General features: G+C 44.1%; 1 long non-coding RNA gene across 1 annotated transcript; it reads left to right on the forward strand.

Annotated features, from left to right (window-relative positions):
- The first annotated feature begins 3380 nt into the window (after positions 1-3380).
- On the forward strand, positions 3381-21586 carry LOC123486221. The gene is made up of 6 exons (XR_006659287.1): positions 3381-3565; positions 12305-12383; positions 14285-14602; positions 14947-15067; positions 16070-16106; positions 20769-21586. It is a non-coding gene; the product is annotated as an uncharacterized LOC123486221 (long non-coding RNA).
- The last annotated feature ends 2664 nt before the right edge of the window (positions 21587-24250 follow it).

The following is a 24250-nucleotide window of genomic DNA, read 5'->3' on the forward strand; positions in this document are numbered from 1 at the left end:
TTTTGTTAATTTTTACTATTTTCTACATTGTAGAATAATAGTGAAGACATCAAAACTATGAAATAACACATGGAATCATGTAGTAACCAAAAAAGTGTTAAACAAATCAAAATATATTTTATATTTGAGATTCTTCAAAGTAGCCACTCTTTGCCTTGATAACAGCTTTGCACACTCTTGGCATTCTCTCAACCAGCTTCATGAGGTAGTCACCTGGAATGCATTTCAATTAACAGGTGTGCCTTGTTAAAAGTTAATTTGTGGAATTGATTTCCTTCTTAATGCGTTTGAGCCAATCAGTTGTGCTGTGACAAGGTAGGGGTGGTATACAGAAGATAGCCCTATTTGGTAAAATACCAAGTCCATATTATGGCAAGAACAGCTCAAATAAGCAAAGAGAAACAACAGTCCATCATTACTTTAAGACATGAAGGTCAGTCAATCCTGAACATTTCAAGAACTTTGAAAGTTTCTTCAAGTGCAGTCGCAAAAACCATCAAGCGCTATGATGAAACTGGCTCTCATGAGGACCGCCACAGGAAAGGAAGACCCAGAGTTACCTCTGCTGCAGAGGATAGGTTCATTAGAGTTAACTGCACCTCAGATTGCAGCCCAAATAAATGCTTCACAGAGTTCAAGTAACAGACACATCTCAACATCAACTGTTCAGAGGAGACTGCGTGAATCAGGCCTTCATGGTCGAATTGCTGCAAAGAAACCACTACCAAAGGACACCAATAAGAAGAAGAGACTTGCTTGGGCCAAGAAACACGAAGCAATGGACATTAGACCGGTGGAAATCTGTCCTTTGGTCTGATGAGTCCAAATTTGAGATTTTTGGTTCCAACCGCCGTGTCGTTGTGAGACGCAGAGTAGATGAACGGATGATCTCTGCATGTGTGGTTCCCACCGTGAAGCATGGAGGAGGAGGTGTGATGGTGTGGGGGTGCTTTGCTGGTGAGATAGGTCCGGTCCAGCCGGTCAGATAGGTCCGGTCCAGCTGGCCAGATAGGTCCGGTCTAGCTGGCGGGCCAGATAGGTAGGTCCGGTCTGCCGACCAGCCAGATAGGTAGGTCTGGCCAAATAGGTCCGTCCTACCGGCCGGATAGATAGCTAGGTCCGGCTGTTCGGCCAGATAGCTAGGTCCGCTCTACCGGCCAGCCAGATAGGTTGGTCTGGCCAAATAGGTCCGTCCTACCGGCTGGACAGATAGCTAGGTCCGGCCGGCCGTCCAGATAGCTAGGTCTGGCCAGCCAGATTGGTCCGTTCCGGCCTGCCAGATAGGTCCGTTCCGGCCTGCCAGATAGGTCCGGTCCGGCTGGTCAGATAAGTCCTGCCGGCGGACCAAATAGGTCCTGCCGGCGGGCCAGATAGGTAGCTCCGGCCGGCCAGATAGGTAGGTTCGGCCAACCTGCCAGAAAGTTAGGTCAGACCGGCTTTCCATATAGCTAGGTCTGGCCTGCCGGCCATAAAGCTAGGTCCAGCTGGCCAGATAGCTAAATCCGGCCGGGCGGCCACATAGCTAGATCCGGCCGGCCAGATACTGTAGGTAGGTCCGGCCAAACAGGTCCGGCTGGCCAGATAGGTAGGTTCGGCCGACCAGCCAGATAGCTAGGTCCGGCCGACGGGCCTGCGAGATAGCTAGGTCCAGCCAGGCAGATAGGTAGGTCCGGCAAAATAGGTCTGGACGGCCGGCCAGATAGTTAGGTCCAGTCGACCGGCCAGATTGATAGGTCCGGCCAAATAGGTCCGGCCGGCCGGCCAGATAGCTAGGTCCGACCGGCTGTCCTTATAGCTAGGTCTGGCCTACCGGCCAGAAAGCTAGGTCTGGCCGGCCAGATAGGTCTGGTCCGTCCGGCCAGATAGGTAGATCCGGTCCGGCCGGCCAGATAGATAGGTCCAGCCGGGCGTTCGGCCAGATAGCTAGGTCCGGTCTGCCGGCCAGCCAGATAGGTAGGTCCGGCAAATTGGTCCATCCTACCTGCCAGACAGATAGCTAGGTCCGGCCAACAGGCCAGATAGCTAGGTCTGGCCGGCCGTCCAGATAGCTAGGTCCGACTGGCCGTCCAGATAGCTGGGTCCGACTGGCCGGCCAGATAGTTAAGTCAGTAGGTCCGGCTGGATGGCCTGCCAGATAGGTAGCTCCGGCCTGGTAGGTAGATTCGGCTGGCCGGACAGGTAGCTAGGTCCGGCTGGTCAGGTAGCTAGGTCCGGCCAGCCAGGTAGCTAGGTCTCGCCGGTCAGGTAGCTAGGTCCGGCCAGCCAGGTAGCTAGGTCCGGCCGGTCAGGTAGCTAAGTCTGGACGGCCGGTCGGACAAATAGCTAGGTACGACCGGACAGATAGCTAGTTTCATCAGCTGTCCGGGTGGCTGGTCTCAGACGATCCCGCAGGTGAAGAAGCCGGATGTGGAGGTCCTGGGCTGGCGTGGTTACAGGTGGTCTGTGGTTGTAAAGCCTGTTGGATGTAATGCTAAATTCTCTAAAACGACGTTATGGTAGAGAAATGAACATTAAATTCTCTGGCAACAGCTCTGGTGGACATTCCTGCAGTCAGCATGTCAATTGCACGCTCCCTGAAAACTTGAGACATCTGTAGCATTGTGTTGTGTGACAAAACTGCAAATATTAGAGTAGCCTTTTATTGTCCCTAGCACAAGGTGCACCTATGTAATGATCATGCTGTTTAATCAGCTTCTTTATATGCCACACCTGTCAGGTGGATGGATTATCTTGGCAAAGGAGACATGCTCACTAACAGGGATGTAAACAAATGTTAGAAAATTAAGCTTTTTGTGCATACGGAAAACTTCTGGGATCTTTTATTTCAGCTCATGAAACATGGGAACAACACTTTACATGCTGTGTTTATATTTGTGTTCAGTATACGCTCCACTCTTCTCTTTGGTCTTTCAATAAGTAAAATGGCAGGTGGTGCTGCTGTCTTGATAAAGCCACAATCTGGAGTTTGTGTTTTAGCCCAATGATAGCCACATTAGCTCAGGGATGGGGATGGAGATAGGTAACATTACAAGCATGGATACTGCAATAATACAAAAACATTGAATATATTTGGGGTTAGTGTTGATTGAAACTACACTTGATAAAAAGCACCCTTCAGCCTTATGGTGGTGCAAAATCTATAATTGTTTGTGTCTAAAGAAGGAAGTGGACCTGTTGATGTGTCTGTGGTTGATCATAAGACCTCTCTGTGGTGCTCTACAAAGACCCCAGTCACAAAAACCAGGTTGCTCTAGCAGAGGTGTAATTGTTTCTGCATAGGAGTAACACGAATACAAGCTAGACAACAGCAGCACTTCCTACGCTCAGCTGTCAAGGTCCATTATAACTAAGTCAACCCAGTCAAAGGAGGGTCACTTTATTTTGCTTAAGTTTTACTTTGTTCCTCTTCTGAGTGAATAACATTATCATTGACGTCATATCTGTAGTCGGTCTGAGCGGGCAGTGTCGGGTCAACGTTTGGATCTGCAGTTGGTCAGTATGTGTGGAAGTGTATCCAGACTTGCTCTGCTTCTGGTGCTATGGGGTCTATGCACAGCTGTTGACGGTAAGAAAGATGTATCCCATGATCTATTTAATTTGTACCCTAACCCTAAGTACAGGGTAACAATGAGTAATGACAGTACTTGTTACACTGTACTTACAGGAGTTAGGCCTACACAGTAATAAGGACACTGTATTGTAAAGTGTAACCAAATTGTTCATTACAGTTTTAATGCAGTTAGTCAATAAAATAAACGTTCCTTTTTACTTCACTACCAGTAGCTACTCATACCCTTTATATTTTTATTTATTTATCACAAACAACAACACAAAAACAAAATGTCAACTATACAAATAATTCTCTAAGATGGTCAACATAACATTTCCAAATTCTGTCAAATATGTCTGGTTTATGTTAGATTTTGTAAGTCTAATGGGATGTAGCTAGATAGTTCAATCCTCCAGTTTGTTATTGAGGGTGGGTACGGGGCTTTCCAGTTGATGGCTTTTACATTTCTTTGTAGCAATTAGACCTAGATTACAAAACCTTCTCTGATATGTGACATTTCTGGGTGCGGTACATGCATTCTAGTAGGAGTGTAGTAAGTCCTATGAATTGTCTTAAATTGCAGTAGTTAATGTCTTACGTTGTAGGAGCAAGTATGAACATTTTCACATATCTTTGACCAATGGTTCTCCTCAGTTTCTTCATTTAGATCTGTTTCCCATTTGTTCCTTATAGGTTCTGAGCCATCAGGTAGAGTTTCAATCAACCCTTGATATAACTTGGCAATCAACTTATTTTGGCGTAGCAGCTACTTTCAGCATTTTTCTATGCTAGATGCTTTAGGTTCATCCAGATTCTGTTGAAGCGATTTGAATATGATTTCTGAGTTGTGAGAAAAGAAATCGGCCTTGGATAATGTAATTGATTGAATGACAGTAGAGCTCCATCATTGTAAACATGTTCAAAATTCATGATGCCACTTTGGAAGCAGGACTTAACGGGGTCATCATTAAATGCTGGAGGTAAGGTGGGGTTATTCCAAATAGGGGTGCCTGGCAATATTGGTTCTTTCCACCTCATGAATTTATATTGGTCCAAATACGAATGTAACTGCGAATCATTGCATTGTCAGTCTTTTCCTTCAATACCTTGGACCCAAAGTAGTGAATATATTTTAGATCATACTTTATTACATTTGTGGCTTCAATACTCCTCCATGCCACAAGGATAGTCTGCTGGCCATTGTTTAAGTGAACACAGTTGTGCAGCCCAGTAATACATCATATGAGGTAGTCCAAGACCTCCAGCTTCATAGGGGAAGTGGAAACAGTCAATTACGCTCTCGAGGTCTTTCCATTCCAAATAAAGTTGGAGAGCAGGCCATTTATTTTATTTAAAAGGTTGGATGGAATTGAAACGGGCAAGGCCTGGAATAAATACATCAACCTTGGTAATACAATCATTTTAAATATGTTGACCCTACCTAACATAGAGATAGGGAGAGATCTCCATCTCTGAACATCAGAATCAATCCTATCTATTAAAGGAGAGTAATTGATTTTATATACCTCCTCCAGATTGCATGGTATCAGTACACCCAGGTATTTCATACGTGTCTTTGCCCATTTCACTGTTCTGTATTAACAATGGATCATTATCTTTCTTTTGAAGGAGGGTGATTGTAGCCAAACATAGTGACTGGGGAAGTTTATTTTTCTCTAGAGCTGCTGTGAGCATAAAGTAACATAAGCTTTAGTAATTTGGGATGAAAGTGTTTATAAAATTCCACTGGGAATCCATCATTACTAGGAGATTTCCCAATCTGTAGATTATTGATGACCTCCAACAGTTCACCTGGGTAATATTTCTATCCATACTCATTTTCTCTGGTTCATTCATAATTGGTCAAATGGCCTTATTAAGGAAATAGTCTATATATTCCTTTGAACTTTTGTTTTTGGATTGATACAGTTTGTGATAAAATATTTTAAAGACTGAGTTAATTTCCGATGGATCCATTGTTATGCTACCATCTGGGGTTTCAATGCTATGGATGGTTCATTCCTCTTCCTCTTTCTTAATTTGCCAAGTAAGCATTTCCCCTGCACTTTCACCTTGCTCAACATATTGTTGCTTGGATTTCATGGCAGCAATCTCTGCAGAGCGGGTGTTTGTTGTGTTATATTCAAGCTTCAACTGTTAAAGGGTGTCAACATTTCAATCTAAACTGTGTTTTCTTTCTAAGTCGTGGATTTTCTGTTCATGGGTATTTTTCTGATGTGAAGAGTAAGACATGATACAACCTCTCATGTATGATTTAAGAGCTTCCCAGACAACAGTTGTCTACATTTATTTCCAAAAACATGTCTGTGTGTTGCGAAATGAGGTAAACTCCTCATGTCCAAGAAACATTGTGTTGGATCGCTATGTCTTTGCTATTGGCATAGGAGGTTTGAGCTTAAACATGAAAGACATTGGGCTATTGTCTGTAATTATTAAAGCAAAGTTTACAATAAAAAAATAAATGATTGAATATGAGTTTTGGACGTGAGAGTAATATGAATATTCTCTTTCAGTTGGATGTTTATATCTCCACAGTTCACACAGACCATCTCTTTGATGTTGTGGTTTAATACCTTAGACATGTTAGGAAAGACCATATAGTTTAGTCGATTACTTTTCTAGAGTTGCATCCCGTACACAGTTAAAATCCCCCCATATAATATTCCTGTTACATTGAGATAGTTTTAGTATAAGGTAATTCATTAACTTTGGGTCATCTTCATTTGGGCATTAACAGTTCAGTAAAGTGACTTTGTTGTGCGATGTTGTCAAGGCGTCAGTGGAATGCGGTAGGCGAAGTCAGGCGCAGGACACAGAGCTAATCAAAAGGCGTACTTTACTCGAAGGTAAAAGAATGAACAACAACCTCCACGCAGGGAGGGAACAAACCTGCACACTAACGACAACCGAAACATGAACAAACACGCACAACACACAGTGTGAGACAGATGGTTAAATAGGGAAGACATAACTACATAATGGGAAACAGGTGTGACCAATAAAGACAAAACAAGTCGAACATAGATACATGGATCGGTAGCAGCTAGTACTCCGGTGACGACGAACGCCGAAGCCTGCCCGAGCAAGGAGGAGGGGCAGCCTCGGCTGAATCCGTGACAGTACCCCACCCTTGACGCGCGGCTCCAGCCGTGCGCCGACCCCGGCCTCGGGGACGGCCAGGAGAACGCGGAGCAGGGCGGGTCGGATGACTCTGGTGGAAATCCCTCAACATGGAGGGATCGAGGATGTCCCTCCTAGGGACCCAGCACAGTTCCTCCGGACCGTACCCCTCCCACTCCACGAGATACTGCAGGCCCCCCCACCCGACGCCTCGAATCCAAGATGGATCGGACCGAGTACGCCGGAGCCCCCTCGATGTCCAGTGGGGGCGGAGGAACCTCCCGTACCTCAGACTCCTGGAGTGGACCAGCTACTATCGGCCTGAGGAGAGACACATGGAATAAGGGGTTTATATGGTAATTAATAGGAAGTTGTAACCTATAACAAACCTCGTTCAATCTCCTCAGGACTTTAAATGGCCCCACAAACCGCCGACCCAGCTTCCGGCAGGGCAGGCGAAGTGGCAGGTTTCGGGTCGAGAGCCAGACCCGGTCCCCCGGTGCATACACCGGGGCCTCATTGCGGTGGCGATCGACGCTCGCCTTTTGTCGCCTGATTGCCCACTGCAGGTGTACATGAGCAGCGTTCCAGGTCTCTTCCGAGCGCCGAAACCACTCATCCACCGCAGGAGCCTCGATCTGGCTCTGATGCCAAGGTGCCAGGACCGGCTGATAACCTAACACACACTGGAAAGGCGTAAGGTTAGTAGAGGAGTGGTGGAGTGAGTTTTGGGCTATCTCTGCCCAGGGGATATAACCTGACCACTCCCCCTGCTGGTCCTGGCAATAGGACCTCAGAAACCTACCCACATCCTGGTTCACTCTCTCTACCTGCCCATTACTCTCGGGGTGAAAACCTGAGGTAAGGCTAATCGAGACCCCCAGACGTTCCATGAACGCCCTCCAGACCCTTGAGGTGAACTGGGGACCCCCGATCCGACACAATATCCTCAGGTACCCGTGAGTGCCGGAAGACATGTGTAAACAGGGCCTCAGCAGTTTGTAGGGCTGTAGGGAGACCTGGCATAGGAATGAGACGGCAGGCTTTCGAAAACCGATCCACAACGACCAGGATCGTGGTGTTCCCTTGTGAGGGGGGAAGGTCCGTCACAAAATCCACTGATAGGTGGGACCATGGCCGTTGTGGAATGGGTAGGGGTTGTAATTTCCCTCTGGGCAGGTGTCTAGGTGCCTTACACTGGGCGCACACCGAGCAGGAGGAAACAAACTCTCACGTCCTTGGCTAAAGTGGGCCACCAGTACTTCCCACTAAGACAGTGCACTGTCCGACCGATGCCAGGATGACCAGAGGAGGGTGACGTGTGAGCCCAATAGATCAATAGATCACGAACCTCGAGCGGCACGTACATCCGACCCTCTGGACACTGGGGGGGGAGTGGGCTCGGTACGTAATGCCCGCTCGATGTCCATGTCAACCTCCCACACCACCGGTGCCACCAGACACGACGCCGGGAGTATGGGAGTGGGCTAAATGGACCTCTCCTCTGTGTCATACAGTCGGGACAGGGCATCTGCCTTAGCGTTCTGGGAACCTGGTCTGTAAGTGAGAGTAAACACAAAATGAGTGAAGAACATGGCCCACCTTGTCTGACGAGGGTTCAGCCTCCTCGCCGCCCGGATGTACTCCAGGTTACGATGGTCAGTCAAAATGAGAAAAGGGTGTTTAGCCCCCTCAAGCCAATGCCTCCACACTTTCAGAGCTTGAACCACAGCTAACAGCTCCCGGTCCCCCACATCATAATTGCGCTCCGCCGGACTGAGCTTCTTAGAAAAGAAAGCACAGGGGCGGAGTTTTGGTGGCGTACCCGAGCGCTGAGACAGTACAGCTCCAATCCCAGCCTCGGACGCATCCACCACAACCTGGAATGCCAAGGAAGGATCCGGATGAGCCAGCACCTGGATCCGAAGTAAACAGGTCCTTCAGATGCCCAAAAGCCCTGTCTGCCTCAGCTGAGCACTGTAGACGCACCGGTCCTCCCTTTAGCAAGGAGGTAATGGGAGCCGCTACCTGCCCAAAGCCCCGGATAAACCTCCGGTAGTAATTGGCAAAACCCAAGAATCGCTGCACCTCCTTCACCGCGGTTGGAGTCGGCCAATTACACACGGCCGAAATGCGGTCAATCTCCATCTCCACGCCTGACGCGGACAGGCGGTGTCCTAGGAAGGAGATGGACTCTTGGAAGAACAGACATTTCTCCGCCTTCACATTCAGGTCATGCTCCAACAGTCTACCAAGCACCTGACGCACCAGGGACACATGCTCAGCCCGTGTAGCGGAGTATATGAGAATGTCATCAATATACACCACTACACCCTGTCCATGCAGGTCCCTGAAAATCTCATCAACAAAAGATTGGAAGACTGAAGGAGCATTCATCAAACCGTATGGTATGACGAGGTACTCATAGTGCCCCGAGGTGGTACTAAATGCCGTCTTCCACTCATCTCCCTCCCGGATACGCACCAGGTTGTACGCGCTCCTGAGATCCAATTTCGTGAAGAAGCGCCCCGTGCAATGACTCCGTCATACTCGCAATCAGATGTAATGGATAGCTGTATTTTACAGTGATCTGATTTAGACCATGGTAGTCAATGCACGGGCGTAAGCCACCATCCTTCTTCTTCACAAAAAATAAACTCGATGACACAGGGGAAGTGGACGGCCGAATGTATCCCTGTCTCAGAGATTCGGTGACATATGTTTCCATAGCCGCCATCTCTTCCTGTGACAGAGGATACACGTGACTCTGGGGAAGCGCAGCGCCTACCTGGAGGTTTATCGCACAATCCCCCTGTCGATGGGGTGGTAATTGAGTCGCCTTCTTTTTACTGAAGGCGAGAGCCAAATCGGCATATTCAGGCGGAATGTGCATTGTGGGAACCTGGTTTGGACTTTCCACCGTAGTTGCCCCTACGGAAACACCTACACACCTCCCCAAGCACTGACTTAACCATCCCTTGAGAGCCCTCTGTTGCCATGAAATAGTGCGGTCATGAGAAGTTAACCAGGGAAGCCTCAACACCACGGGAAACGCAGGAGAATCAATCAGATATAGACTAATTATTTCCTCATGCTCCTCCTGAGTCTTCATCCAGAGTGGCGCTGTGACCTCCCTAATCAGACCTGACCCTAAAGGGGGACTATCTAGGGCATGGATAGGGAAGGGCACATCGACTGGCACAATAGGAATCTCTAACGTACGGGTAAACTGACGATCAATAAAGTTCCCAGCTGCGCCTGAATCTACTAGCGCCTTATGCTGGGAATGAGAAGAAAACTCGGGAAATACAACATTAATACACATATGCGCAACAGGGAGCTCTGGGTGAGTTGGGTGCCTACTCACCTGAAACGGTTCATCAGTGCGCTGCCTACTGCCTCAACTCCTTGAAGGCCCTCCCCAGCACCGACCAGCAGTGTGTCCTCTGCGGCCACAGTTGGTGCAGGGGACGGCCCCTCTACCGGTCTCCCTCATAGCAGCACCTCCGAGCTCCCTAGGGGTAGGGTCGGAGGTGCTGGGGGATGGAATGGACGGCCCCTGATCCGGACGTCCGCGGGTAGCCAACAGGTTATCCAGTCGAATTGACATATCCACCAGTTGGTCCAGGTGTAGGTTGGTGTCCCTGCAGGCCAATTCCTGACAAACGTCCTCCCTCAAGCTGCAATGGTAGTGGTCGATGAGGGCCCTCTCATTCCATCCTGCGCTGGCAGCCAGAGTCCGAAAGTCCAGTGCAAATTCCTGCACGCTCCTCTTCCCCTGTGGAATAGATGCCCACCCGCCGCTCTCCCCTCTGGTGGATGATCGAATACCACCCTAAAGCGGCGGGTGAACTCAGCGTTGGCCCACTCCAGCGCTTTACCGGACAGACAGGAGATGAGGGCGGACACGCTCTCGTATCCCGAGGGAGCCGGGTGGATAGTTGCCAGGTAGAGCTCTACCTGGAGCAGAAAACCCTGACACCCGGCAGCTGTACCGTCATAAGCCCTCGGGAGCGAGAGCCGAATCCCACTGGACCCAGAGGGTGAAGCGATGGACATCGGTGTAGGTGGTGGTGTAATCGGAGGAGGTATAGGGATACCTCCTCTCTCCCATCGCTCCATAGTATTCACTACTCGTTCCATAGCGGTGCTGAGAGCCTGGATCATCGCCGCTTGTTGTTGGACGCGTTCTTCCATCGATCCGGCTGGCATAGCTGTACCTGCTGACTCCATGTAGATGGTGCGTGTTTCTGTCAAGGCGTCAGTGGAATGCGGTAGGCGAAGTCAGGCGCAGGACACAGAGCTAATCAAAAGGCGTACTTTACTCGAAGGTAAAAGAATGAACAACAACCTCCACGCAGCAGATGCCACTCTTCACTCATCCCACTGACACATTTCTAAATACCTAAACACCATGTACAACACACAGGCTACTTGACCTACTTTAAGTCTGACTCAATGAGGTTTGTACTGATCACTACCCACTAGGTAAAAACTGGTTGAATCAATGTTGTTTACACTTCATTTCAACAAGAAAATGTAATGTGATGACAACGTGGGACTTATTGGATTTGCAAAAAGTAATCAATGTAAGGGAATTTCGTATTTTTTTTCACCATACTTTTAACCTAAATCCAATAACATGGTGAAATGTTTTGCTGAATTCATGTTGCATCACGTTAGTTGACAACTCAACCAAAATGTAAATCGAAACTAGGCTAGACGTTCAACTGACATGTGACCAGTGAGTAGTTTCCAAAAACTGCACTGTTGTGGCTTCTCACTTCTCATTTCCTGTCAAAAACGAGTGTGGTGAAAAAAAGACATACACTGCACACAATCATTTTGCTCTGAAAAATGTGCTGTGTGTAAGAAATGCTATTTTTATAAATAGCTTATTGCTATTACATTGCTATAACTAATTCCTTTTTTCAAGACAAGTTTTGTCAAGAACTCGAAGGCACATATATTGCAGAAAACATGTTCTGCATTGCACAAGAGGCACATGATGCTGAACACACACTCAGAGACAGAATGCTGACACCAACCTTGCATAGACATTGATAAAACAGGTAACGCCTGACCACAGGGTGTTAGGGTCATTGCTGATTATAGACAACAACATCTCGTGACTCTTGCCACAGATGCACTCACACACACAGACTTACTCAAGATAAGATAACTAAACACACACACCAAATCTCCTACTTTGCTGAACATTCGGAACAAAGGGCCTGAGCTACAGCGCGTAGATCTCCTAGACCCAATCACAGAGGACGACGCTCGAACAGCATGGACCAACCAGAAGACCAGATCTGCCAGACTCAACCTACTTTATTAAACTGTATAAAACATGTGTGCACTGTGTTTTCGGGGCTCCGTCTGCAAGTTCCATATGAGCTGAAAGAACGAGTCCGTGCACGCTTGTACCAGATATCTTTACTCTGAATAAACTGCCGCTTGTCATACAATTTACCACCTAGTCTGAATCCATCCTTGACCGACTCTCCCTTCTCCATATCCCGTTATCAACATGTGTAAAACATGTTTCATTTGAAAACATGTTTCATTTGGTGCTATGTTAATTCAATCTTGTTATTTTTTGCTCAACAGGAGAACACAGCTACAAGTGTCTGGAACCGTCAACGAGGTGCCACAACACTACTTGTTGTTGCTTGTTAGTCAGATGAAGGTATCTGGGTCCTCATTTATAACCGTTGCGTACATTTCACACTAAATATCTGCGTGCGCCATTTCTGAAAAGACTGCACACGTACAAAAATATTGAGATGTATAAACTTGGCGGATGTAATACATACGCATGTTTCCCGTTATAAATCAGACCCGTCCTGAACCTGTTCGCACGTGAACGAGCATTAAAATCCGCCTGAAAAACGACCATCATATTTACCTTCTATGTTGATAATAACGCCCGTTTTAGCTGTGTACTGGAAGTATTGGAATTAAACCATGGCAGTTTCTAAATAGCAATGGCGAGCTTTATCAAATGTCTCTGGCAGAATGTTGTAAACGTTTACAGTGACATTTGCTGTATCTGACAATTTCTGAAAGAAAAAAACAATTGCAAATTGTTGTGAACATGTAAACAGATTGTTTGAATTCAATAATGTTTTGCATTCACTTTTTAATATGCTGCACTGCCCGTGAATTCTGAAACATTGTCTATTCGGAAAGAAATGACAACTACAGTATACGCCTGCTTACAGTGGTAGCCTACACACTTCAATACAAAAGATCAACTGTCTGTTCTTCTGTTAAATTCAACTGTTATAAACCGCGCTTCCTTTCAGATGCATAGAGCAACAACTTGATATTATAGCCTCATAGGCACAAGTAAATGGTAATTTATGTTATGGCTACTTTAGGAATATGAACTCATCATGGCCAAAAAAGGTAAGGAATCTATTCTACAATGGTTATGAAATTTGACAGTGCAGTATTCAGACGTAGCCTACAAACGTCAATGGAAAAGGTGAACCGTCTGTTCTACTGTTAAACTGCACATTGGATCGCATAGAGCAAAATAGTTGAAATAACTTATCTATTTACTACTGTGAAGTGGGTCTAATTACATTTATGTTTTAGTCATTTAGCAGACGCTCTTATCCAGAGCGACTTACCGTAGTGAGTGCATACATTTTCATACTGGTCCCCCGTGGGAATCGAACCCAAAACCCTACCAACTGAGCTACACATGACTTAAATAACAGATGGAATTAATGGTAGCCTATCTTAACTTGTTGTAGGCCTATAGGCTATGAAACCATCACGGTCAGAAAAGGTGAGGAGATTATTCTGCAATGACCATGGAAATTAGATAAATAGGAAAAATATGTATTTTTCTAACTAGAAAAGGACATTTACTGAAGTAAATGTGGTGTGCTTGCTAGTCTTGAAGTATTTATGCTTGTGAAATAGTAGTAGTAGTGACAGCAGTAGTAATGTTAGTAGTAGCAATTGTAGTCATAGGGTTTTCATAGGCTCTGTGTTAGTTATAGTGACCTACTTTGGGGTGGTTTGTAGGTGTGGAGTTATTCTAGTGGGTTATAGTGGGCTAGCATTGTAGGCTAGAGTGAGTACTATATAATCATAAGCCATATAATGGGTTTTAAAGCTCTCAAAATGTTTTAGTTTGAACATTCTGAAAGTTTTGTGGCAGTGATTTCAGTTTTGAGTGCTGAAGCAAACCCGCACACTAACGACAACCGAAACATCAACAAACACGCACAACACACAGTGTGAGACAAAGGGTTAAATAGGGAAGACATAACTACATAATGGGAAACAGGTGTGACCAATAAAGACAAAACAAGTCGAACATAGATACATGGATCGGTAGCAGCTAGTACTCCGGTGACGACGAACGCCGAAGCCTGCCCGAGCAAGGAGGAGGGGCAGCCTCGGCTGAATCCGTGACAGATGTTTCCTTTTAACATTATAAAACGTCTGTAGTAATTTCTGTAGACTGAAATGTGACTTTTTATCAATGAGAATTGAAAGTACTACTCATGCTCAATCAAACCGATCTCATGAAATAATATACTCACAATCTGTTTCCCTTCGTGTTTACAGTGACTCGAGAGAAAACATTGGAGATCGGAGGAGCAGATGCCACTCTTCTCTGCCCAAACCAAACAATCACTAACATCCTTATTGTAGTATGTCAGAAAAATAGAGTTATAAGTGGGGGTCATGACTGTAGAGTTTCACAAGACTTTGAGAAAGATCATACCAACAGCACTTGTGACCCCAGAGTCACACTACAGACAGAGAATGACAGAGTGTTTCTACACATCACCAACATTCAACCATCTGATGAAGGGAACTACACCTGTTATTGTACATATCATGAAGGCAATGCTGAAATAAACATACATATTTCTGTCAATGGTAAGTGTTTAATCATTTTAAAATGAACCCCCAGCATAATGTTATTACCACATATTTAGTGGAATGCACATCATGTACAAAAGTACCTTCAATATGTAATATGTATTTGGCTTACCTTTAGGTTCTGTGAGTGTTTTGTTGTCTTGTTTTGTAACATCTGTCATAGAAGTTACATCTGACAGAACTGAGAGAATCTCTGTAGTCACAATATTGGATTTTCTCATCAATACATGTAATATTGTCTTAAAATGGAGACTGTCAGCAACACAATGCCTTAATGTAAATTAACAAGATGGCGGAAGAGACACATATAAGATCATAATATATTTTTTCCCTTTTCTCAGGAACCCAAGTGCAAGAGGCCACAGACAACAGTCTCTTCTATTTTGGGATGATAACAGGTGTTGCAGCATGTGTAGCTGTCCTGGTGTTTGGTGGCATAATCATGAGGAAAATTCATCTCAGGTAAGATAATATGAATAGCTTGGTAAAAAAAGTTGCTGTCATGAGTATTTGTCAGCTTTTTGGTATTTTAATAATTACTTGGAAGCACTGTAGTAAAAATGGTGCATTCAGAGAACTGTATTGGTGTCAGAAATACATGCAATGCTCTGAGTTCAGGTGGGCCTTCACTATTGAGCAAACAAAGGAAAGGAGGGGTGCTCAACAACAATGAAGAAAAGCCTGAAAAGGGCTGACCAAGAAAAACACCCAAAAGGACTAATTCAAGGCAGAAAGGAGTTGGAGCACTCAACAAGAAAGAGAGAGATGGATTTATTTTAGCTCACTTTAATCCATTGTATAGGATGAGAACTAGTGACTGTTCAGTGCTCCAACTCCTTTCTGCCTCGAATTAGTCATTTTGGAAGTTTTTCTATGCAAGGCCTTCACATGCAATGCTATATATCCCACTGACACATTTCTAAATACCTAAACACCATGTACAACACACAGGCTACTTGACCTACTTTAAGTCTGACTCAATGAGTTTTGTACTGATCACTACCCATTAGGTAAAAACTGGTTGAATCAATGTTGTTTACACTTCATTTCAACAAGAAAATGTAATGTGATGACAACGTGGGACTTATTGGATTTGCAAAAAGTAATCAATGTAAGGGAATTTCGTATTTTTTTTCACCATACTTTTAACCTAAATCCAATAACATGGTGAAATGTTTTGCTGAATTCATGTTGCATCACGTTAGTTGACAACTCAACCAAAATGTAAATCGAAACTAGGCTAGACGTTCAACTGACATGTGACCAGTGAGTAGTTTCCAAAAACTGCACTGTTGTGGCTTCTCACTTCTCATTTCCTGTCAAAAACGAGTGTGGTGAAAAAAACACATACACTGCACACAATCATTTTGCTCTGAAAAATGTGCTGTGTAAAACATGTTTCATTTGAAAACATGTTTCATTTGGTGCTATGTTAATTCAATCTTGTTATTTTTTGCTCAACAGGAGAACACAGCTACAAGTGTCTGGAACCGTCAACGAGGTGCCACAACACTACTTGTTGTTGCTTGTTAGTCAGATGAAGGTATCTGGGTCCTAATTTATAACCGTTGCGTACATTTCACACTAAATATCTGCGTGCGCCATTTCTGAAAAGACTGCACACGTACAAAAATATTGAGATTTATAAACTTGGCGGATGTAATACATACGCATGTTTCCCGTTATAAATCAGACCCGTCCTGAACCTGTTCGCACGTGAACGAGCATTAAAATCCGCCTGAAAAACGACCATCATATTTACCTTCTATGTTGATAATAACGCCCTTTTTAGCTGTGTACTGGAAGTATTGGAATTAAACCATGGCAGTTTCTAAATAGCAATAGCGAGCTTTATCAAATGTCTCTGGCAGAATGTTGTAAACGTTTACAGTGACATTTGCTGTATCTGACAATTTCTGAAAGAAAAAAACAATTGCAAATTGTTGTGGACATGTAAACAGATTGTTTGAATTCAATAATGTTTTGCATTCACTTTTTAATATGCTGCACTGCCCGTGAATTCTGAAACATTGTCTATTCGGAAAGAAATGACAACTACAGTATACGCCTGCTTACAGTGGTAGCCTACACACTTCAATACAAAAGATCAACTGTCTGTTCTTCTGTTAAATTCAACTGTTATAAACCGCGCTTCCTTTCAGATGCATAGAGCAACAACTTGATATTATAGCCTCATAGGCACAAGTAAATGGTAATTTATGTTATGGCTACTTTAGGAATATGAACTCATCATGGCCAAAAAAGGTAAGGAATCTATTCTACAATGGTTATGAAATTTGACAGTCAGTATTCAGACGTAGCCTACAAACGTCAATGGAAAAGGTGAACCGTCTGTTCTACTGTTAAACTGCACATCGGATCGCATAGAGCAAAATAATTGAAATAACTTATCTATTTACTACTGTGAAGTGGGTCTAATTACATTTATGTTTTAGTCATTTAGCAGACGCTCTTATCCAGAGCGACTTACCGTAGTGAGTGCATACATTTTCATACTGGTCCCCCGTGGGAATCGAACCCAAAACCCTACCAACTGAGCTACACATGACTTAAATAACAGATGGCATTAATGGTAGCCTATCTTAACTTGTTGTAGGCCTATAGGCTATGAAACCATCACGGTCAGAAAAGGTGAGGAGATTATTCTGCAATGACCATGGAAATTAGATAAATAGGAAAATATGTATTTTTCTAACTAGAAAAGGACATTTACTGAAGTAAATGTGGTGTGCTTGCTAGTCTTGAAGTATTTATGCTTGTGAAATAGTAGTAGTAGTGACAGCAGTAGTAATGTTAGTAGTAGCAATGGTAGTCATAGGGTTTTCATAGGCTCTGTGTTAGTTATAGTGACCTACTTTGGGGTGGTTTGTAGGTGTGGAGTTATTCTAGTGGGTTATAGTGGGCTAGCATTGTAGGCTAGAGTGAGTACTATATAATCATAAGCCATATAATGGGTTTTAAAGCTCTCAAAATGTTTTAGTTTGAACATTCTGAAAGTTTTGTGGCAGTGATTTCAGTTTTGAGTGCTGAAGCCTGCATTCCCCAATTTTATAGCTTTATAGTTTATGAAGTAAGAATGATATAAAAAATCTGTGTTGAAGGCACCTACGTTTTGTCAGTCTGCACATGTCATCGTTGGGGTGGTGTTTGTAGCTGTGGTCAGTAGTTGTGGTCAGTAGTTGTGTGGTTGTGTTGTAGGTTATTTTGGCCCTACAAGTATGGATGTGGTCAGTAGTTGTAGTCAGTAGTTGTGTGGTTGTGGTCAGTAGTTGTTGTCAGTAGTTATGTGGTCAGCAGTTGTGTTGTTCTGTTGCTGGTTCTTTGGGCCCTACAGTATGGATGTGGTCAGTAGTTGTGGTCAGTAGTTTTGTGGTTGTGGTCAGTAGTTGTGGTCAGTAGTTTTGTGGTTGTGGTAAGTAGTTGTGGTTCAATAGTTGTGGTAAGTAGTGGTCAGTAGTTGTGGTCAATCGGTTTGGTCAGTAGTTGTGTGGTTGTGTTGTAGGTTCTTTGGGCCCTACAGTATGGATGTGATCAGTAGTTGTGATCAGTAGTTGTTGTGTGGTTGTGGTCAGTAGTTGTTATCAGTAGTTATGTGGTCAGTAGTTGTGTGGTTGTGGTCAGTAGTTGTGTTGTTCTGTTGCTGGTTCTTTGGGCCCTACAGTATGGACGTGGTCAATAGTTGTGGTCAATCGTTTTGGTCAGTAGTTGTGTGTTTGTGGTCATTAGTTGTGTGGTCAGTAGTTATCTGGTTGTGGTCAGTTGTTGTGGTCAATCATTTTCTGGGTGTGGTCAGTAGCTGTGGTCAGTATTTGTGGTCAGTAGTTGTGTGGTCAGTAGTTGTGTGGTTGTGGTCAGTCATTGTGGTCAGTAACTGTATGGTTGTGGTCAGTAGTTGTGTGGTCTGTAGTTGGGTGGTTGTGGTCAGTAGTTGTGGTCAGTCGTTTTCTCGGTGTGGTCAGTAGCTGTGGTCAGTAGTTGTGGTCAGCAGTTGTGGTCAGTAGTTGTGGTCAGTGGCTGTGTGGTTGTGGTCAGTAGTCGTGTGGTCAGTAGTTCTGAGGTTGTAGTCAATAGTTATAGTCAGTAGCTGTGTGGTTGTGGTCAGTAGTTGTGTGGTTCAGTAGTTGTGTAGTCAGTAGTTGTGGTCAGTGGCTGTGTGGTTGTGGTCAGTAGTTGTGGTCAGTAGTCGTGTGGCCAGTAGTTCTGAGGTTGTAGTCAATAGTTATAGTCAGTAGCTGTGTGGTTGTGGTCAGTAGTTGTGGCAAGTAGCTGTGTGGTTTTGGTCAGTATTTGTGTGGTCAGTAGTTGTGGTCAGTAGTTGTGTGGTTGTGGTCAGTAGTTGTGTGGTCAGTAGGTGTGTGGTCAGTAGTTGTGTGGTCAGTAGTTGTGTGGTCAGTAGTTGGGGTCAATACTGGTCAGTCGTTTTGTGGTTGTGGTCAGTAGCTGTGGTCAGTAGTTGTGGTCTGTAGTTTGGGGTTGTGATCAGTAGCAGTGGTCAGTAGTTGTGTGGTTCTGGTCAGTTGATGTGGTCAGTAGTTGTGGTCAGTGTTCTGTGATTGTGATCAGTGTTCTGTGATTGTGGTCAGTCGTCGTGGTCAGTAGTTGTGCTCAGTAGCTGTGTGGTTATGGTCAGAGGTTTTGTGGTTGTGGTCAGTTGCTGTGGTCAGTAGTTGTGTGGTTGTGGTTAGTAGTGTGTGGTTGTGGTCAGTAGTTGTGGTCAGTATTCTGTGGTTGTGGCCAGTAGCTGTGTGGTTGTGATCAGTGGTTGTGTGGTTCAGTGAGTGTCAGTAGTTGGGGTTCAGTAGTTGTGGTCAGTTGTGGTCAGTGGCTGTGGTCCGTAGTTGTGGTCAGTAGTTGTGTGGTCAGTAGTTGTGTGGTTGTGGTCGGTAGTTGTGTGTTCATGGTCAATTGTTGTGTGGTTGTGGTCAGTAGTTGTGCTCAGTAGTTGTGGTCAGTAGCTGCATTCTCAATATCATGAAAGGGGTCGATTTTGGGCCCTTGTTTTGATTAATCTTGTTGTATTTACTGTATTGATATTATTTATTGTATGTCCACAGGGCTCCCTTGAAAATGAGACCCTGGTCTCAATGCTGACCCACCCTGTATAAATAAAAGTAATAAATAAATAAAAATATATTGATTGCTATGGTTCTCATTCAAACCTGTGTTAATTTATGAAAATTTTAAATGGTTATAGCTCAAAAAGTATACACAGCATCAAAAATCCTTTGACAAGCAATCTAAGTTGGGGCAGTCTGGAAGTTGGTTTCTTTTAATAGCTTAAATCGTTTAAACTTTAGAGCTGAGGCGAAATAAATATAATAATAATAGTAATAATAATTATAATAAGAGTATGTAAGAAATCTAGAGTTGTGCTTTGCTTGGCAAGCACACCTAATTATTTTAGAATGCAAATATAAAATAAATAGATTTTCGCACTTAACTAACTGCAAATGGTTGCATCTTGTTATTATATTTTGCTACCCATTTTATTATTCTGAATCAGAGTGTCATCATATATTCCTCCACAAGGCTACTAGTACAAGTCTCCCGAGTGGCGCAGTGGTCTAAGGCACTGCATCGCAGTGCTAGCTGTGCCACTAGAGATCTTGGTTAGAATCCAGGGTCTGTCGTAGCCGGCCGCGACCAGGAGACCCATGAGGCGGCGCGCAATTGGCCCAGCGTCTAGGGTAGGGGAGGGAATGGCCGGCAGGGATGTAGCTCAGTTGATAGAGCATGGCGTTTGCAACGCCAGGGTTGTGGATTTGATTCCCACAGGGGGTAGGAAAAAAATAAATGTATGCATTCACTAACTGTAAGTCGCTCTGGATAAGAGCGTCTGCTAAATGACTAAAATGGAAATGTAAGCTACATATGCCTTCTTGCAATGCAGTACCTCAACCACTAGAAACTGTGTGTACGCATGGTCTAAAGTTAGCGGGAGAACTCCACATTCTCACGTGAAGATCAGTTTTTATAAACGGAAACTGGCGCATGCGTGTTTTGGGGGATATTTTGTGCGTACGCAACGTTTATAAATGAGGCCCCTGCAGACTAGGCTCTTTTATATTTTCAATTGAATTTTCCACAGCCCCATATGAGATTTTCCAGTGTAATATGGTGACTATTGTTAATGTCTTTGTAGGAGGAGCAACAGGACATTCCCAGCACGTTCACAGGGAGAGACAATGGGCTTTACTCAACTCTCCAGCTGCCTCATCCTAACCTCTGTCCCTCAGGCACCGTTGACCAATGACCACATGACATTAGACACCTTCTAGTAACATCTAGCTATACAGCTCTACGGTAGAGTGGTAGATATACATTTACTGTGAATATTTTGATTACTGATAATGCAAAAACAAATCCCTATCTGACTTGCCATATATCAGCCTCTCCTTTACTGTAGATCTTCTGTGGTTGTTGTAAATATCAACACATACTGTATGCAGGCTGCACATCTGTAATGGAAATACAATTGTTATATACATGTCTCAAAATTATAGCTGTTCTGTTGTTGTTTGCGGATAGAACAAAGCTGTTTCTGTGGAGATCACCTGATCCCAAAATCATAAACTTTTCCACCAGGTGTCAGTATACTGTTGTAAAAGACTTAACATTTTCCTGTCATAAACATTAATGGAGAAATCAGTAAAAGTCCCAACTGCCACTGTATTCAAACTGTAACTTTAGAAAACAGAATATTAATGTAGACCTGTTTTATAGTTTTCTGTTTACTATATAGGCCTGGCTACATGAATTAGGCTACATGTTTAAGTGGATATGTTAATAAAAAAAAAAAAATAGAACTGTTTTTCCAACAAACAAAAAAAGTGAGAAAAAAAACATGTACGCATGCTTTAGCCTATGTACTTCTGTGGATGCAAGGCCAGTCTATTAAAAGCATGAGATAACTGTTTCATGGTGGCAGCTCCTTTGTTTCCTTCCTGCACATCACAGTTAGCCTGACTACCCATCCACATCACAGTTAGCCTGACTACCCATTCACATCACAGTTAGCCTGACTACCCATCCACATCACAGTTAGCCTGACTACCCATCCACATCACAGTTAGCCTGACTACCCATCCACATCACAGTTAGCCTGACTACCCATCCACATCACAGTTAGCCTGACTACCCATCCACATCACAGTTAGCCTGACTACCCATTCACATCACAGTTAGCCTGACTACCCATTCACATCACAGTTAGCCTGACTACCCATCCACATCACAGTTAGCCTGACTACCCATCCACATCACAGTTAGCCTGACTACCCATCCCCTCACAGTTAGCCTGACTACCCATCCACATCACGGTTAGCCTGACTACCCATCCACATCACGGTTAGCCTGACTACCCATCCACATCACAGTTAGCCTGACTACCCATCCACATCACGGTTAGCCTGACTACCCATCCACATCACGGTTAGCCTGACTACCCATCCACATCACGGTTAGCCTGACTACCCATCCACATCACAGTTAGCATGACTACCCATCCACATCACAGTTAGCCTGACCACCCATCCACATCACAGTTAGCCTGACTACCCATCCACATCACAGTTAGCCTGACTACCCATCCACATCACAGTTAGCCTGACTACCCATTCACATCACAGTTAGCCTGACTACCCATCCACATCACAGTTAGCCTGACTACCCATCCACATCACAGTTAGCCTGACTACCCATCCCCTCACAGTTAGCCTGACTACCCAGCCACATCACAGTTAGCCTGACTACCCATCCACATCACAGTTAGCCTGACTAAATAATAATTATAATATAATATGCCATTTAGCAGACACTTTTACCCATCCACATCACAGTTAGCCTGACTACCCATCCACATCACGGTTAGCCTGACTACCCATCCACATCACGGTTAGCCTGACTACCCATCCACATCACAGTTAGCATGACTACCCATCCACATCACAGTTAGCCTGACCACCCATCCACATCACAGTTAGCCTGACTACCCATCCACATCACAGTTAGCCTGACTACCCATCCACATCACAGTTAGCCTGACCACCCATCCACATCACAGTTAGCCTGACCACCCATCCACATCACAGTTAGCCTGACTACCCATCCACATCACAGTTAGCCTGACAACCCATCCCACATCACAGTTAGCCTGACTATCCATCCACATCGCTCCGGCCAAACACAACGCCCCCTAGCGTTTCTTCTCCACCATGAGTCTGGATTTGCTTTCCTCCCCGACGTCTTAAGAATGTGAAAACATTCTGACAATTCTGATTGGTCCCAGAAACTGATGTGTTGGGCCAGAGCTAGCCTACATGAATCACGTCATTGGCTTTGATACTCTGATTGGTTAGAGACGTTCCAATTGCTGGTTAATTTATTTTGTACAATACCCCTCATTTTGACGTCAGCACAAATGATTTCTAGTATGGCAGTTTCAGACTGAATGTATGGAGCGATCGATAGAGCAGCGGAATTAAATGCACGAAATGTCGTCAGGCAACATCTCATGAATAATAATGCAGCCCTTACCTTTTTGAATTATTTAACAAAAGTATTTAGCAAAAGTGAAATTTCAAAAACATAGCCAATGTAGACAACTAAAACATATACAAATTATTAATACAACATTTAAATAAATAAAAAACACTTCTACCAGCAGCTGAGACTAATATGAAAAGGGCCCAGCCAGGGATGAACCCTATTAAGCTAAGGCTCAAGTAAAGAGAGTGTGACAGACAGAATAGAATAGAATAGAATGAGGGTTGCAAAGTTACCGGAATCTTCAATAATTTTTGTAATTAACAGGTAATCTATGGCAATCAATGGTAACTTTGGTAATTTATACTTGAATATTAAAAAAAAAAATTCACATATAGTATTCGTTTTTTATATCGGTGTCGATATTGTCCATGAGTTTCTAGTGGATAGACCATATGGTTCAAGATAAAATAGCCTAATTAATGAGAAAAGCATCTAATCAACAACTGCATTATTTTTTATTAACTCTGCAACTATTCCAGCTGTTGACTTTTTTCACAACTGACACCAAAACATTTTACAACAAAGACATATTGTAAAATACATTAAAATGTGTAAAAATATATAAAGGATATCTCATCCTGAAACCTTCATATTAAATACCAATGGTATTCACTAAGGTGATGGTTTGTATTTAGGAGAATGTTTTACGTCTTTTCTTCTATTTTTTATATCATCTAATTTGATAATGTTATATATTTTACATGTGATAAGGCCACACAGAGGGCCAGAGATAATTACAGACATGTGATAAGGCCACACAGAGGGCCAGAGATAATTACAGACATGTGATAAGGCCACACAGAGGGCCAGAGATAATTACAGTGATAAGGCCACACAGAGGGCCAGAGATAATTACAGACATGTGGTAAGGCCACACAGAGGGCCAGAGATAATTACAGACATGTGATAAGGCCACACAGAGGGCCAGAGATAATTACAGTGATAAGGCCACACAGAGGGCCAGAGATAATTACAGACATGTGATAAGGCCACACAGAGGGCCAGAGATAATTACAGACATGTGATAAGGCCACACAGAGGGCCAGAGATAATTACAGACATGTGATAAAGCCACAC

The sequence above is a fragment of the Coregonus clupeaformis genome, unplaced genomic scaffold (assembly GCF_020615455.1).
Source record: "Coregonus clupeaformis isolate EN_2021a unplaced genomic scaffold, ASM2061545v1 scaf1073, whole genome shotgun sequence".
NCBI lineage: Eukaryota > Metazoa > Chordata > Actinopteri > Salmoniformes > Salmonidae > Coregonus > Coregonus clupeaformis.